The sequence below is a fragment of the Dasypus novemcinctus genome, chromosome 29 (genome assembly GCF_030445035.2).
Source record: "Dasypus novemcinctus isolate mDasNov1 chromosome 29, mDasNov1.1.hap2, whole genome shotgun sequence".
Classification (NCBI taxonomy): domain Eukaryota; kingdom Metazoa; phylum Chordata; class Mammalia; order Cingulata; family Dasypodidae; genus Dasypus; species Dasypus novemcinctus.
In genome coordinates this window covers 29539899-29552696 of record NC_080701.1, presented here as the reverse complement: position 1 = coordinate 29552696, position 12798 = coordinate 29539899, and positions in this window count along the sequence as shown.

The window sequence follows — 12798 nt, the reverse complement described above, 5'->3', positions numbered from 1 at the left end:
CTTCCCCTCATACCAGGGACAGAGTCAAATGGTGACTACTGGCTTCTTTCCAACTTGAACAGGTTCAAATCCTAGCTGTTCTTAGGGTTATACTTTAGCCAGGTGATTTCTTTATCAGTAGCTGAAGGCAGTGGACAAACAACTCTTCTTCCCCCATTTATGCAAAATGTAGCTTCTAACTCCAGCCATGGAATAGATCCCAAGGCACCTTCTGCTGCTAGATAGGATGGGCACCAGCATCTGTGCATGGCTTACAATTTCCCAGAGAGCTGGTGCAGTCCCCCCAGCTTCCTCCCTGCTGGAGGTGGGGCTGGGGTTTAGGCTAGAGCTGCAATCTGATCTGGATGAAAAGAAGCCAGTCCCACCAGCACTGTGATCCTCAGTCCACCCTGCTTCCCTTTGTGCCTGGGGTAGAGTTAAAATGGCAGCTACTGGCCTCTTTCCAACTTGGAAAGTTTCAAACCTTAACTATTCTTAGGACTAAACTTTAACCAGCTGAATTTACTGAGCAGAAGCTGAAGCTGGTGCCACACTGTGTCTTCCTCCCCTGTTTTTGGGAAATGGAGTTTCCGACTCCAGCCACGAAATAGCTCCTGAGGTGGCTTGCGCAGCTAGCACTTGCCTCCCTAGCGTCGAGGTCTCTACTCACCAATCTTCTCTGCGGATGGGCAGTTTCCCCATTCATACTTTCAAGGATTTTGCAGGATGCTCTTCTGGTCCACTGGGAGCTCCTAAACATGTTTTAGATAGCTCTGGGTGATTACCAACTGCCCTGCAGGATGAGCTGACTCTAGGACCTCCTTATGCTGCCACCATCTTGGATTCTCCCATTCCATACCTTCTGATATGTTGTGTTCTCATTTTCATTCATTTCAAGATATTTCCTAATTTCTCTTGCAATTTCTTCTTTGACCAACTGGTTGTTTAATAGTTTGTTGTTTAACCTCTGTATATTTGTGAATTTTCCAGTTCTCAGCCTGTGATTAAATTCCAGTTTCATTCCATTATGATCAGAGAAGGTGCTTTGTACAATTTCAGTCTTTTAAAAGTCATTTTATTTTTTATTTTTATTTATTTTATTATGATTATGTATTTATTTCCTCCCCTCTCCTCCACCCCGGTTGTCTGTTTTCTGTGTCTATTTGCTGTGTCTTGTTTCTTTGTCCACTTCTGTTTTTGTCAGTAGCATGGGAATCTGTGTCTCTTTTCGTTGCGTAATCTTGTTGTGTCAGCTCTCCATGTGTATGGCGCTATTCTTAGGCAAGTGCTGTTGAAGAACTTTGAGGACTTAATAGTGGGAGCAGCCACATGAACATCTGGGGGAGAAGTAGTTTATGTGTGGAAGAGTGCAAGGACCTCAGTATGTGAAGAACTTGTTGGAGGAATGAAAAGAAGCCTGGAGTGACTGGGAAGGAATGAACAGTTAAGACTGGGGAGAAATGAATCAAGATTGGAAATCTCATGGGGCCTGAAAAGTTTTGCAAAGGGTTTGGGTTTCATTCTGGTTATAATTGGGGGTCACAGGAAGGTTGAAGCAAGGGTATGATATGATCTGACTTATGCATTAAAAACATCACTCTGGTTGCTTGAAAAGGGTAGATCATAAGGATCAAGTTTTGAAGCAGGGAAATTGGTTAAGGGGCTACCAGGTTTAAGCATATGAGAAATAATGATCGTGACTTGAACCAAGTGTATAGCGGTAGAAATCAGGAAAGTGGTCTAATTCAGAATATATTTTGGAAGCCTAGGCATATGATTTACTAATGGATTGTGTGACAGTTTGAGATAATTTTTGTGAATCCCAAAAAGAGAATGATTATGTTGTAAACCAATCTATTCCTCTGAGTGTGACACCCATTGATCACATTAGAGTCAGTGAAGGGCCCTTGATTAAATTACCTGTTAAGATGAGGGCTTTCATTCAACCGCATCAGTAAGGCTGATTCAGTTTGAGTCCCTGCCCTCTTGATAGCTGGATGTAAATGGACACTCACTCAAGACATGGGAAGAGAGAGCTTTGTCATTTTTGATCCTGGGGTCCCTGGGAAAGATGAGCCACTTGCCTGATAGCTTACAGCTGACCTTGGGAAGAGAGTCAAGACTGATGCAGGAAGCCCTGAGAGACAATGCAAGAAAAAAAATACAGGCAGCCTCTAGAAGTTGAAAAAGACAAGGAAAGAGATTCTCTCCTGGAGTCCCCAGAAGGGATGCAATCCTCCCAATGACTCGATTTTTAGCTCAGTGAGACCCATTTAGGACTTATGACTTCTAGAATGGTAAGATAATATATTTGTGTTTTTTTAAGGCACTAAGCTACCATAATTTGTTATAGCAGCAAAAGGAAACTAATACAAGAGACATAACAGTATTTTCCCCCCCTTTTTTTTTTTTTTTTTACAATTATGAGTAAAGCTGCTATGAACATTCTGGAACTTGTCTCCTTGTTCACATGTGCAAAGTTCCTCCAAGGTGCATACCTAGGAACAGAATTGCTAGGAATTAGAAGTTCAATTTTACAAGATAATGCCAAATTGTTTTCCAAAGTCTTTGAACCAATTTACCTTCTCACAAGCAACTATAAGAGCTCTGATTAATTTAGAGCTTCTGCGATACTTGAAATATCCGATGCATTGTTTTTTACTTGTGTTAACATATATACAACATATTTCTCTGTAGCCTCTAAGTCCTGGGAATTTAAAGGGAAGATGAGGAAAAATGGTACAGAATTAACTCACATCTGTGAAATTCAAGCCTCCAACAAATTCTCCAACAAGCTCTCTTACCCAGGAGAATTCAGAACCAAAAAATAAACAATGAATGAGCAAAAACATGACTCCTTTCCCCCAAAACTCCTTTTAGAATAGCTATAAAAGTAAAATGTATGTTCAAAATTATAATCTTTATTCAAAATGATGTCTTCATTTAGAACCTGCTTACTCTATTTTAAACATATTTTAACTACTATAATGATCTGTTTTCTAAGCCCACAGATGATGAGTAGTGGTATCCCAACAACAGTTGAGTGGCAAGTTGCAAAACTCAGGGGACTGAACAAGAATGAACACACCCTCAAACTTCAAAAAAAAAAACCTAACAGCTCATCAATTTAGGACTATCCAATTTTAGTTTAGGGACAAAAAGTTTATTGCTTTCATTTCAAATTTACCTCCTTAGGTTCTGACTGTATATTTCTTTTGATGACCCTGAGTCATTAGGATAACTTAAATTTAATTTTGATGTAGATCTTCTAGTATTCATGAAATAGTTTTCCTTTGCTGAAAATGAATAACTATTGTAAGTTAGACTGCAAAAAGGGAAAAAAGATATATTAATGAGAAAAAGATATATTAGAGCACAGCGATGTTACCAATTTGCTCTAAAATAAAGAAATATCACTTAAATTCAGTGAGCATCAGTTTCCTCATCTGTGAAATTAGAATAAAAATATATGTTTATCTACTTCGCAACTACTTTTGAGAGTGAAATGGGATAAAAGTGTTTCATAAAGTTACTTGACTATACAAATTACCTGAAGTATTTATTTTAAAAAGACACAAATTACCCAGATCCCTTTACTTTCCAAGGAATTAGGTAATTCATATGATCAGATAAGTTTCTTTAACAGTGAAATAACATAAGGAGAAGGGAGGAAGTATGGGAAGATGACAAAGTAGGCAGCTCCAGGAAAAAGTCCCTCCACCAGAATAACTATTAAACATGCAAGAATATCTGAATGAACTATTTTGAAACTCCAGGGTTCAAAGCAGGGTCTCTAGGGAAGAGCAGGAGGAACAGGCTGATAAATTTCAGTAAATTGCTCTCTTTGCACTGTCAGTTACCATTGCCAATCCACCACTTTCACATCAGGCAGCATTGGGGTCGAGGCCCTAGTATAAATTTTTGGTGTGAGAGAGGGATATAAATCCATGTCCCCAAGATCCACAGTGGGGGGAGTCCAAGCTGATCACTGATCACTGCTTTTGATTAGTTATTTCGGGCTGCTGGGGTCAAGCTCCAAAGGTGGTCACTGTTCCAAATCACCGAGGACAAAGGTAGTAGAGGAGACTTAAACACAGCACACTTCCTCTAAATGCAGAGGAAAGATGAAAGGCTGTGTTTCCTGGGCAGGTGCTAAGTCAAGAAAGTGTAGCTTTGGGGAGCTGTGGCAGAAGCACTTTGTGCTCTTCCTGGCTCCTTCTTCATCCCCTGCCCAGGGGAATTTGGAACCAGACAGTGCTCCCTTTGTGGGTCCCTGGCCTTGTTTGGACTGGGAAAGACTGACTTGGGAAACATCTTTCTGGACCCCAGAATTTGCCCTTCAGACAAAAGCAGGTTGAGTCAATGAAAGCAGTATAAGAAACAGTTGAGACAGATATCCTGGGGGCAAATGTTTACCTGCCTTAAGCTCAGAACTGGAACATCCAGGAGAGGAGAAAGTCAGTTTCCTGGAGGTAGAGGGAGCACTCAAGCTCTGATAAACAGCGGAAATTTTAAGGGTACTAGCAAGAACAAGCTCAGGAGAAGACACAAGCCGAGAAAAGATAGGGAGGACCCTGCAATTTTCACTCACCTTGGGATGACCTTCCTGACAGCACCAGCCAATGCAAAGCCAATTGCAAAGATAAGGAAAGGCATTTTTGCTTAGGTTTGTTTGGTTTTGTTAGCTCCTGACACTCAATAAAATTGCTATCATATCATCAGCTGGCTACAAATTCCAAGAGGCAGACAACGCAGGGAACAAATCCCAGAGTTAATATTTTAAAATATTAAAATGCACAGTGTACAACAAAATATGGGACAGAAAAGCAGATGTGGCTTAAGCAATTGGGCTCCTGTCTACCATATAGGGGGTCCAGGGTTCAGTGCCCAGGGACTCCTGGTAAAGGCAAGGTGGCCTATATGGGAGCTGGCTTGAGTAGAATGTTTCCCCATGCAGGAATGCTGGCCCATGCAGGAGTGCTGGCCAATGCAGGAGTGCTGGCCCATGCAGAGAGCTGGTGCAGCAAGATGACACAACAAAAAGAGCCACAGAGAACAGATAATAAGAGTCACAGCAGATTAGGGAGCTGAGGTGGGGCAAGAGAATGATTGCCTCTCTCCCATGCCAAAAGGTCCCAGGATTGTTTCCCCGAGCCACCTAATGAGAATACAAGCAGACACAGAAGAACACACAGTGAATGGACACAGAGAGCAGAAAATGGAGAGAGGGGGGAGAAATTAATAAAAATCTCTAAAAAAAAAATTATGGGGCAAAGAAACAGGAATAATGGCCCATTCAAAACAAGAGGATATACATCTAGAAAACATGAATATGGTAAGCCAGATTGTGGGCATAATGGAAAAATAAAGCTCTTCAATGAACTCAAGGAGATGAAGGAAAGTACAGAGGAAGAACAGAAGAATATCAGGAAAACAATGAATGAACAATATAAGAGTCTAAATAAAGAGATAGAAATTTTAAAAAGGGATCAAATAGAACTACAGGAGTTGAAGACCTATGGTGTACAAGAGATTTCCAACAGCAGATTGGGGCTGGCAGAAGAAAGACTCAGTGAACATGAAGACAATGGAAATGAGTCAGGCTGAGGACCATAAAAAAAAAATATTATAAAGAGCAAAAATAGCCTAAAGACTTCTGAGGCATCATCACATGTACCAATATACACGTTGAGTCCCAGAGAGAGAAGAAAGAAAGAAATGGGCAGAAGAAACATTCAAAGAAATAACAGAAACTCCCCGAACTTAGCAAAAGATATGAGCATGAGTATCCAAGAAGCCATCGAACACCAAAAAAGATGAATCTTGAAGAGACATAGGACCAGACAAATGGTGGTCAAACTGTCAAGTGCAAAGGACAAGGAGAGAGTTCAGAAAGCTGCAAAAGAAAAGCAATGTGTATGTACAAGGAAGTCCCAAATTAAATGCTGGCCTCTCATCAGAAATCATGGAGGCAAAAAAGCAGTGGGTTGAAATACTTAAAGAGCTGAAGGAAAACCACTGCTAAGAATTTTATATCCAGTGAAATTTCTTTCAAAAAGGAGGGCAGAATTGATATTCCCAGGTAAACAAAAGCTGAGGAAGTTCATCACCAGTAGACCTGCCTTACCAGCAATGCTGAAGGGAGTTCTTCAGACTGAAAAGAAAGGCTACAAGACACAATGAAGATCTTTGGCAGAAGTATCTATTTGGATAATTTTGAATTATTGTATTGTAATTTTTTATATATAACTCCACTTCTTACATCCTACAACTGCTAAAATGCAAACGCATAAGAAGTAATAGTAAGTCTATGATTTTGGACATACAATATACAAAGTTATGATTTGTAACAAGTTACCAAAAAAGGTGAAGGACAGATGTGATATAGGGAAAGTTTATGCATATGCTACTGATGTCAAATTGGTATTAAAGGGAAGCAGAATTGGACCAGTGGTTAGGGCATCTGTCTACCACATGGGAGGTCCGCAGTTCAAACCCTGTGCGTCCTTGACCCATGTGGATCTGGCCCATGTGCAGTGCTAATGCGCGCAAGGGGTGCATGTAGGGGAGCCCTGCACACAAGGAGTGTACCCTGTAAGGAGAGCTGTCCAGCAGGAAAGAAAGTGCAGCCTGCCTGAGAATGGTGCCGCCCACATGGAGAGCTGACACAACCAGATGATGCAACAAAGAGAAACACAGATTCCCAAGCTGCTGACAACAACAGAAGCAAACAAGGAAGAAGGCACAGCAAATAGACACAGAGAACAGACAACCAGTGTGGGGGGAGGGAGAAGGAGAGAGAAATAAATAAATAAAACTTTTTTAAAACATTGATATTAAATAAAAAATGATTGTTATACATAAAGGATGTTAAATTTTAACCCATGGGAGCTACAAAGTGCAGGTAGGGAATAGGGAGGTAAGGCTTAAAATATCCTAATACCCTTTTGGAACAATGGAAATATTTGGCTATGGAAGGTGGTGGTAGTAGGACAAGATTGTAAACAAAATTAACAGCACTGAATGATGTATTTGAATGTGGTTAAAAAGGAAGCTTTTAGGTTGTATACATGTTACTAGAATAAATTTTTTAATCCATGGAACTTCACAACACAGTGAACCCTACATTAAACCATGGACTCTAGTTAATCATACTATTATTAAAATGTGCTGCCATCAATTGTGACAAATGTATCACAACAACTCACGTGGTTAACAATAGGGTAGTATATGGGAACCCTGTGTTTTATGCATGATATTTCTGTAAGCCACAGGTTCTCTAATTAAAAAGAGAAGCTATAGAAATTTTACAGAAATATAAGAGCCTTATTTTGCTGACACGATCTTATAACTACAAAAATTTCTTTTTAGATTATTTTTCATATTTTTCCTTTATCTTCTGAGGGTAGTGTTTTGATGTTGCTATAGCTGTTGTTAAGACTGGCGTTCTAGTTCCAACCGTGCTACTAGTTAGTTGGGTAATTTGGGTGACTCTTCTCATTTCTTGACTGCAGAGTGACTGAGTGGTATCCATCTGTGGTTCTCTCTGTTGCCCTTGATAATCTTCTTTTAATGTTACTTAATTCCTATTATTAGTGAAATATATGATACTTTCAGGGTTAAACAAAATCATCTTTATTAATAAAGGGTCATAACCCATCAAATATATAATTAGAAGCCTCATTATTTTTAAAACCCCTCTCATCAGTATCACAGGAAACATAAAGTAGTTAAGAACATTTGACAATTTAATTGGGGATAATAAAGATATGTGAATAATTACATGACAAGAGAATAATAGAAATATCATAATAGTACATGTGAACTCACTAGAGGTCCTTAATAATTAAAAATGAGAGATCCTAGTGACATGCTTCAAACACAGAAGAGGGTGATATTACTCTGGGCAAGAACAGCACAAAAAGCTTCGTGAAGACTTTGTTTTTATTTTTTATTATTAATAACAAATATTTTGTTATATTCAAATAACACCAAGTAAAACATGAACAATTTAATAGTCAATGAATTGCAGGGTAAGAAATGAAAATCAAACCTCCCTTTTTAGTTTCCCAGTGATTCCTTCCTCAGAGACCAACTTAATGAATTTTGCACCTTGTTTTGTAGAAATACTTTATGTATGTGCACACACGGATGCATATCATGAACCCTGCTCTATACTTCCCTTTCCCCTCCTAATACGTCTTATAAATCAATACATTTCTACGCATACAGATCAACCAATTGTATTTTACATCTGTAAGATGTTCCTTGCAGTTATGCCATAATTTAAGCATCCCTCGTATGGATTGACTTTAAAATGGCTTCCAGTTTTCTGCTATAAACTAATCACTAAACAATGCTACAGTGAATATCTCTGGGCATATATGTCTGCACACATATATACAGGTATACCTGTAAGTGGAATGACTGGCTCTGCACATACATACGGGAATATGCATAAGTGGAATGTCTGTTTACGTGCATTTAGAATTTTGTAATGTAATTGCCCAATTGTTCTCCCTCTAGGTTATAGCAATCTAAGTGTATCAGTTTCCCTGTGTGAAAAAAATAGCTTATTTTACTAGTTTAATAGAAATGAAACCTTGTTCTTTTCCTTTATTTTTCTTATTAAAAAAACGCTGATTTTGAGAACACTCAGATTTTTATTTTTTTGTTCTTTTCAGTTCTTGTTCAAATCTATTGCCCATTTTTCCATTTGATTTAATTCTTTTTTATTCATAAACTCTTCATATTTTAAGGAATTAACACATTATTTAATCACATATCTTGCAAATATCATTGTTATTTTTTTTCCTTTTGACTTTTTTATGGTGTTTTTTAAAGAGCATACATTTTTGTCAAATAAAATTATCAATATTTTTTCTCTTATAACACCTGGGTTTTGGTTCTTTTAAAAATTCTTAGTTAACTAAATTATCCTATTTTTGCTTAGATGTCTGAAGTTTTATAATTTTATTATTACATTTCTAAGCTAACCAGGAAATACTTTGATGTAAGTAGTACATTTTTCTGCCAACTAGTTTGATGTCTCCAAATCATTCATTGAATAATTCATCATTCCTCCAATGATTCAAAATGTCTTCTAAATCATATATTTAATTCAGACAAACATTAGTCTTCTTTCTAAAACATCTGTTTTACTTTATGAATGCATTTATAGTTATACATTTTACCATAATTGTTTCAATTACTGTACTTTTATGATATATATATATTTTTCATTTTTTATTTTATTTTTTATTTTTTTTAATATTACATTAAAAAAATATGAGGTCCCATTCAACCCACCGCTCCCACCCCCCACTACCCCCACAGCAACACTCTCTCCCATCATCATGCCACATCCATTGCACCTGGTAAGTACATCTCTGAGCATCACTGCACCCCATAGTCAATGGCCCACATCATAGCCCACACTCTCCCATGTCCCATCCAGTGGGCCCTAAGGGATCTACAATGTTCCGTAATTGTCTGTGAAGCACCACCCAGGACAACTCCACATCCCGAAAACGCCTCCCCATCTCATCTCTTCCTCCCATTCCCCGTACCCAGCAGCCACCATGGCCACCCTTCCCACACCAATGCCACATTATCTCTGTGGACATTGGATTGGTTGTGTCCATTGCACATCTATGTCAAGTGGGGGCTTAGATTCCACATGGGTACTGGATGCACTCCTGCTTTCAGTTGTAGGCACTCTAGGCTCCATGGTGTGGTGGTTGACCTTCTTCAACTCCATGTTAGCTGAGTGGGGTAAGCCCAATAAATCAGAGTGTAGGAGCTGAAGTCTGTTGAGGCTCAGGGCCTGGCTATCATATTGTCAGTCCAGAGATTCAAATCCCCTAAATACATCTTAAACCTTAGGCCCAACTACAATTCCAGGAAAGTAGCATGAAAGTCTTGTGAAAAGAGATCCCATCTGAGTCCAGTTCGATCACGCAGAAACACCAGCTCCAAAGAAGGACCATCTGACATGGCAGTGAACCCCATCTGCCATCACCACAGAACCTGTGGGTCTCTTTATCCCTCAAAAGAACCAATACCTGGGGTTGCATCACTTTATCTATCTCTTAGACTCTGCTCAGCTGTGCATAAGGGCATTCCTTCTGACAACCTCCAGACTCTTTTTTAGAGACTCGTAGCCATATAAACTCATTTCTCCTTTCCATTTCCCCCTTACATTAGGTCAAACAGCATTTTGAAGTCATGTTATTATATGTAGACAGGGATATTCTGCTGATCCGCATTGTACCTTTAATTCAAGGTCATTTTCCAGTTGCATCTTCAGCTGGTATTTGGTAGTGATCCCTCGGTGCCAGGGAGGCTCATCCCCGGGTGTCATGTCCCATGCTGGGGGGAATGCATTGCATCTACATGCTGAGTTTGGCTTCAAGAGTGGCCACATTTGAGTAACATGAAGGCTGTCAGGAGGAAACCCCCAGGCACAATGCAACTCTAGGACTTGTTCTTATTGCAGGTGTATAGGCTCACAAGCATAGCCATTAGTATCAGGAACCCACTGTTGGGCCCTCATTCCTTCCTGGATCTTACCGTTGCACCTGGGGGACTACTGCTGCTCCCCTAGGGACCACGACAGAGCCCTCCGGCCAGGAACCCAGTACCCCCCCCCCAGCTGTTGTTTTTAATTGTTTCCACTATGAGTATATCTAAACATTACCATGCACCCTGGACATATGCCCTGTATAACTCCCTGTCAACCATATATAGCCTGTCAATAACATCCCATACCAGTATTCCCCCGCCGCCATTGTTGAACCACACTGTGATCCAAAAACTTCCTGTAAAGTGAATCCCAACATAATGTCAGTTTCCCTTACTAGTAAAATGGAATATAGCGATGAGTTTAAAGGTTAGATCTAGATTACATATTGATTTGGAAAAATTTCTACATCCTATCTTTTCCTTTTCTTTTTTTCCTAATTATTGAGCTTCTCTAGAGTCTTAGATCACAGTAATTCATATATACAATATACTGTACTCCCACAGATCCACCATAAAACCTTTTCCCTTCCACAGCGGTAATCTTTTAACTTATTCATATCATATTTCCTGAAACTGATGTACAGATTCCGAAACAATAGCTTTCAAACAAGGTGACATCTGTGCTTACGATGTGGTCCATACTTCAGGATGTACAGTTTTCTAAATTTTTTAGTTATCCTATGTTTTACATTATGGTTTACATTATTAGTCTGTCTTCCCCTATATGTTTTTGGTGTACTATTACATGTTTTATATTCATCCTCGTGTAGTCTCGTGAAACTCCTCTCTTGCCCCCACATTTATCTTGGTTCCATCCATTCCACATCCATTTTCCCCTCCCCTTGGGGCCCACAGTGACAGCCAATCTCCATTTCCCGAGAAGCCACGTCCAGAGATACTTGCAGTAGTGTTCAGGGCCTGACTTTCTCAACTGCCCTAATTCCCTGGGAGCCACCCTTTCTCTCAAGAGATACAGTTCTCTCTATTTGATGGCATTAGTCCTCCCCAGGATGTGGGTCTACGCCAACTCTCACTTCTTGGGTCTCTACCCAATGGTACAACCCACGCTGGCAAAATGAGCCTTCAGCCATTCCCCCGGAGTCCGTCCCGCATCATACCATCCCCCCTGAGCATCCTAAACAGGTAACCCTCCTAATTATATTTTCATACGATTTTCTCAGCATTTTACTCTCAACGAACACCTGACACTCTCCTATGTTCATATGTTGCCCCTCCCTCCCCCTAATTTTTTGGGCACTATTACCCCTCCGCCCATCCCCAGCCCCCCTCAAACCCGCAAAGCCCCACCCGAAGGCAACCCCTTGCTCCCATTTTGTCCCTTCTATGTGCTCATACTTACCGCCAGCTCATCATAGATTCCACCCCTGCAGATGTTGGCTCACATCCTTCCTCCACCCCCCCATTTCCTGTAAGTCTCTTTTCCAGTCTCTAGCTCTCTGAGGCAGGTTGCTTATTTCATATCATTGAGGTCATGTAGTATTTGTCCTTCAATGCCTGGGTTGCTTCACTCAATATAAGGTTCTCAAGATTCATCCATGTTATCACGTGTGTTTCTAGTGTATTTGTTCTTACAGCCGAGTAGTATTCCATTTTGTGTATATACCACATTTTATTGATCAGACGAGTGTCTGTTGATGGGCATTTGGATTGATTCCAACTTTTGGCGACTCGTGAACAATGCTGCTATGAACATTGGTGTACATATATCGGTTTGTGTCCTTGTTTTCAGTTCTGCTGGGTATATACCCAGCAGTGGTATTGCTGGGTCATATGGCAAATCTATGGTTAGTTTTTTGAGAAACCGCCAAACTGTCCTCCAGAATGGTTGGATCCTTCTGCATTCCCACCAGCAGTGGCTGAGTGTTTCCCTTTCTTCACATTCTCTCCAGCATTTGTATTCTTCTGTTTTTTTCATAGCTGTCAATCTTATGGGAGTGAGATTGTATCTCATTGTAGTTTTGATTTGCATTTCCCTGATAGCTAGGGATTTGGAGCATTTTTTCATGTGCTTTTTAGCCATTTGTATTTCTTCTTTGTAGAAGTGTTGAGTTCTTTATATATGTAAGTTATAAGTCTCTTATCAGATATATGGATGCCAAATATTTTCTCACATTGTGTGGGTTCCCTTTTTACTTTCTTGACAAATTCCTTTGAGGCGCAGAAGGCTTTAATTTTGAGGAAGTCCCATTTATCTATTTGTTCTTTTGCTGCTCGTGCTTTTGGTATGATATTCATGAAGCCATTTCCTATTACAAGTTCCTGTAGATGTTTCCC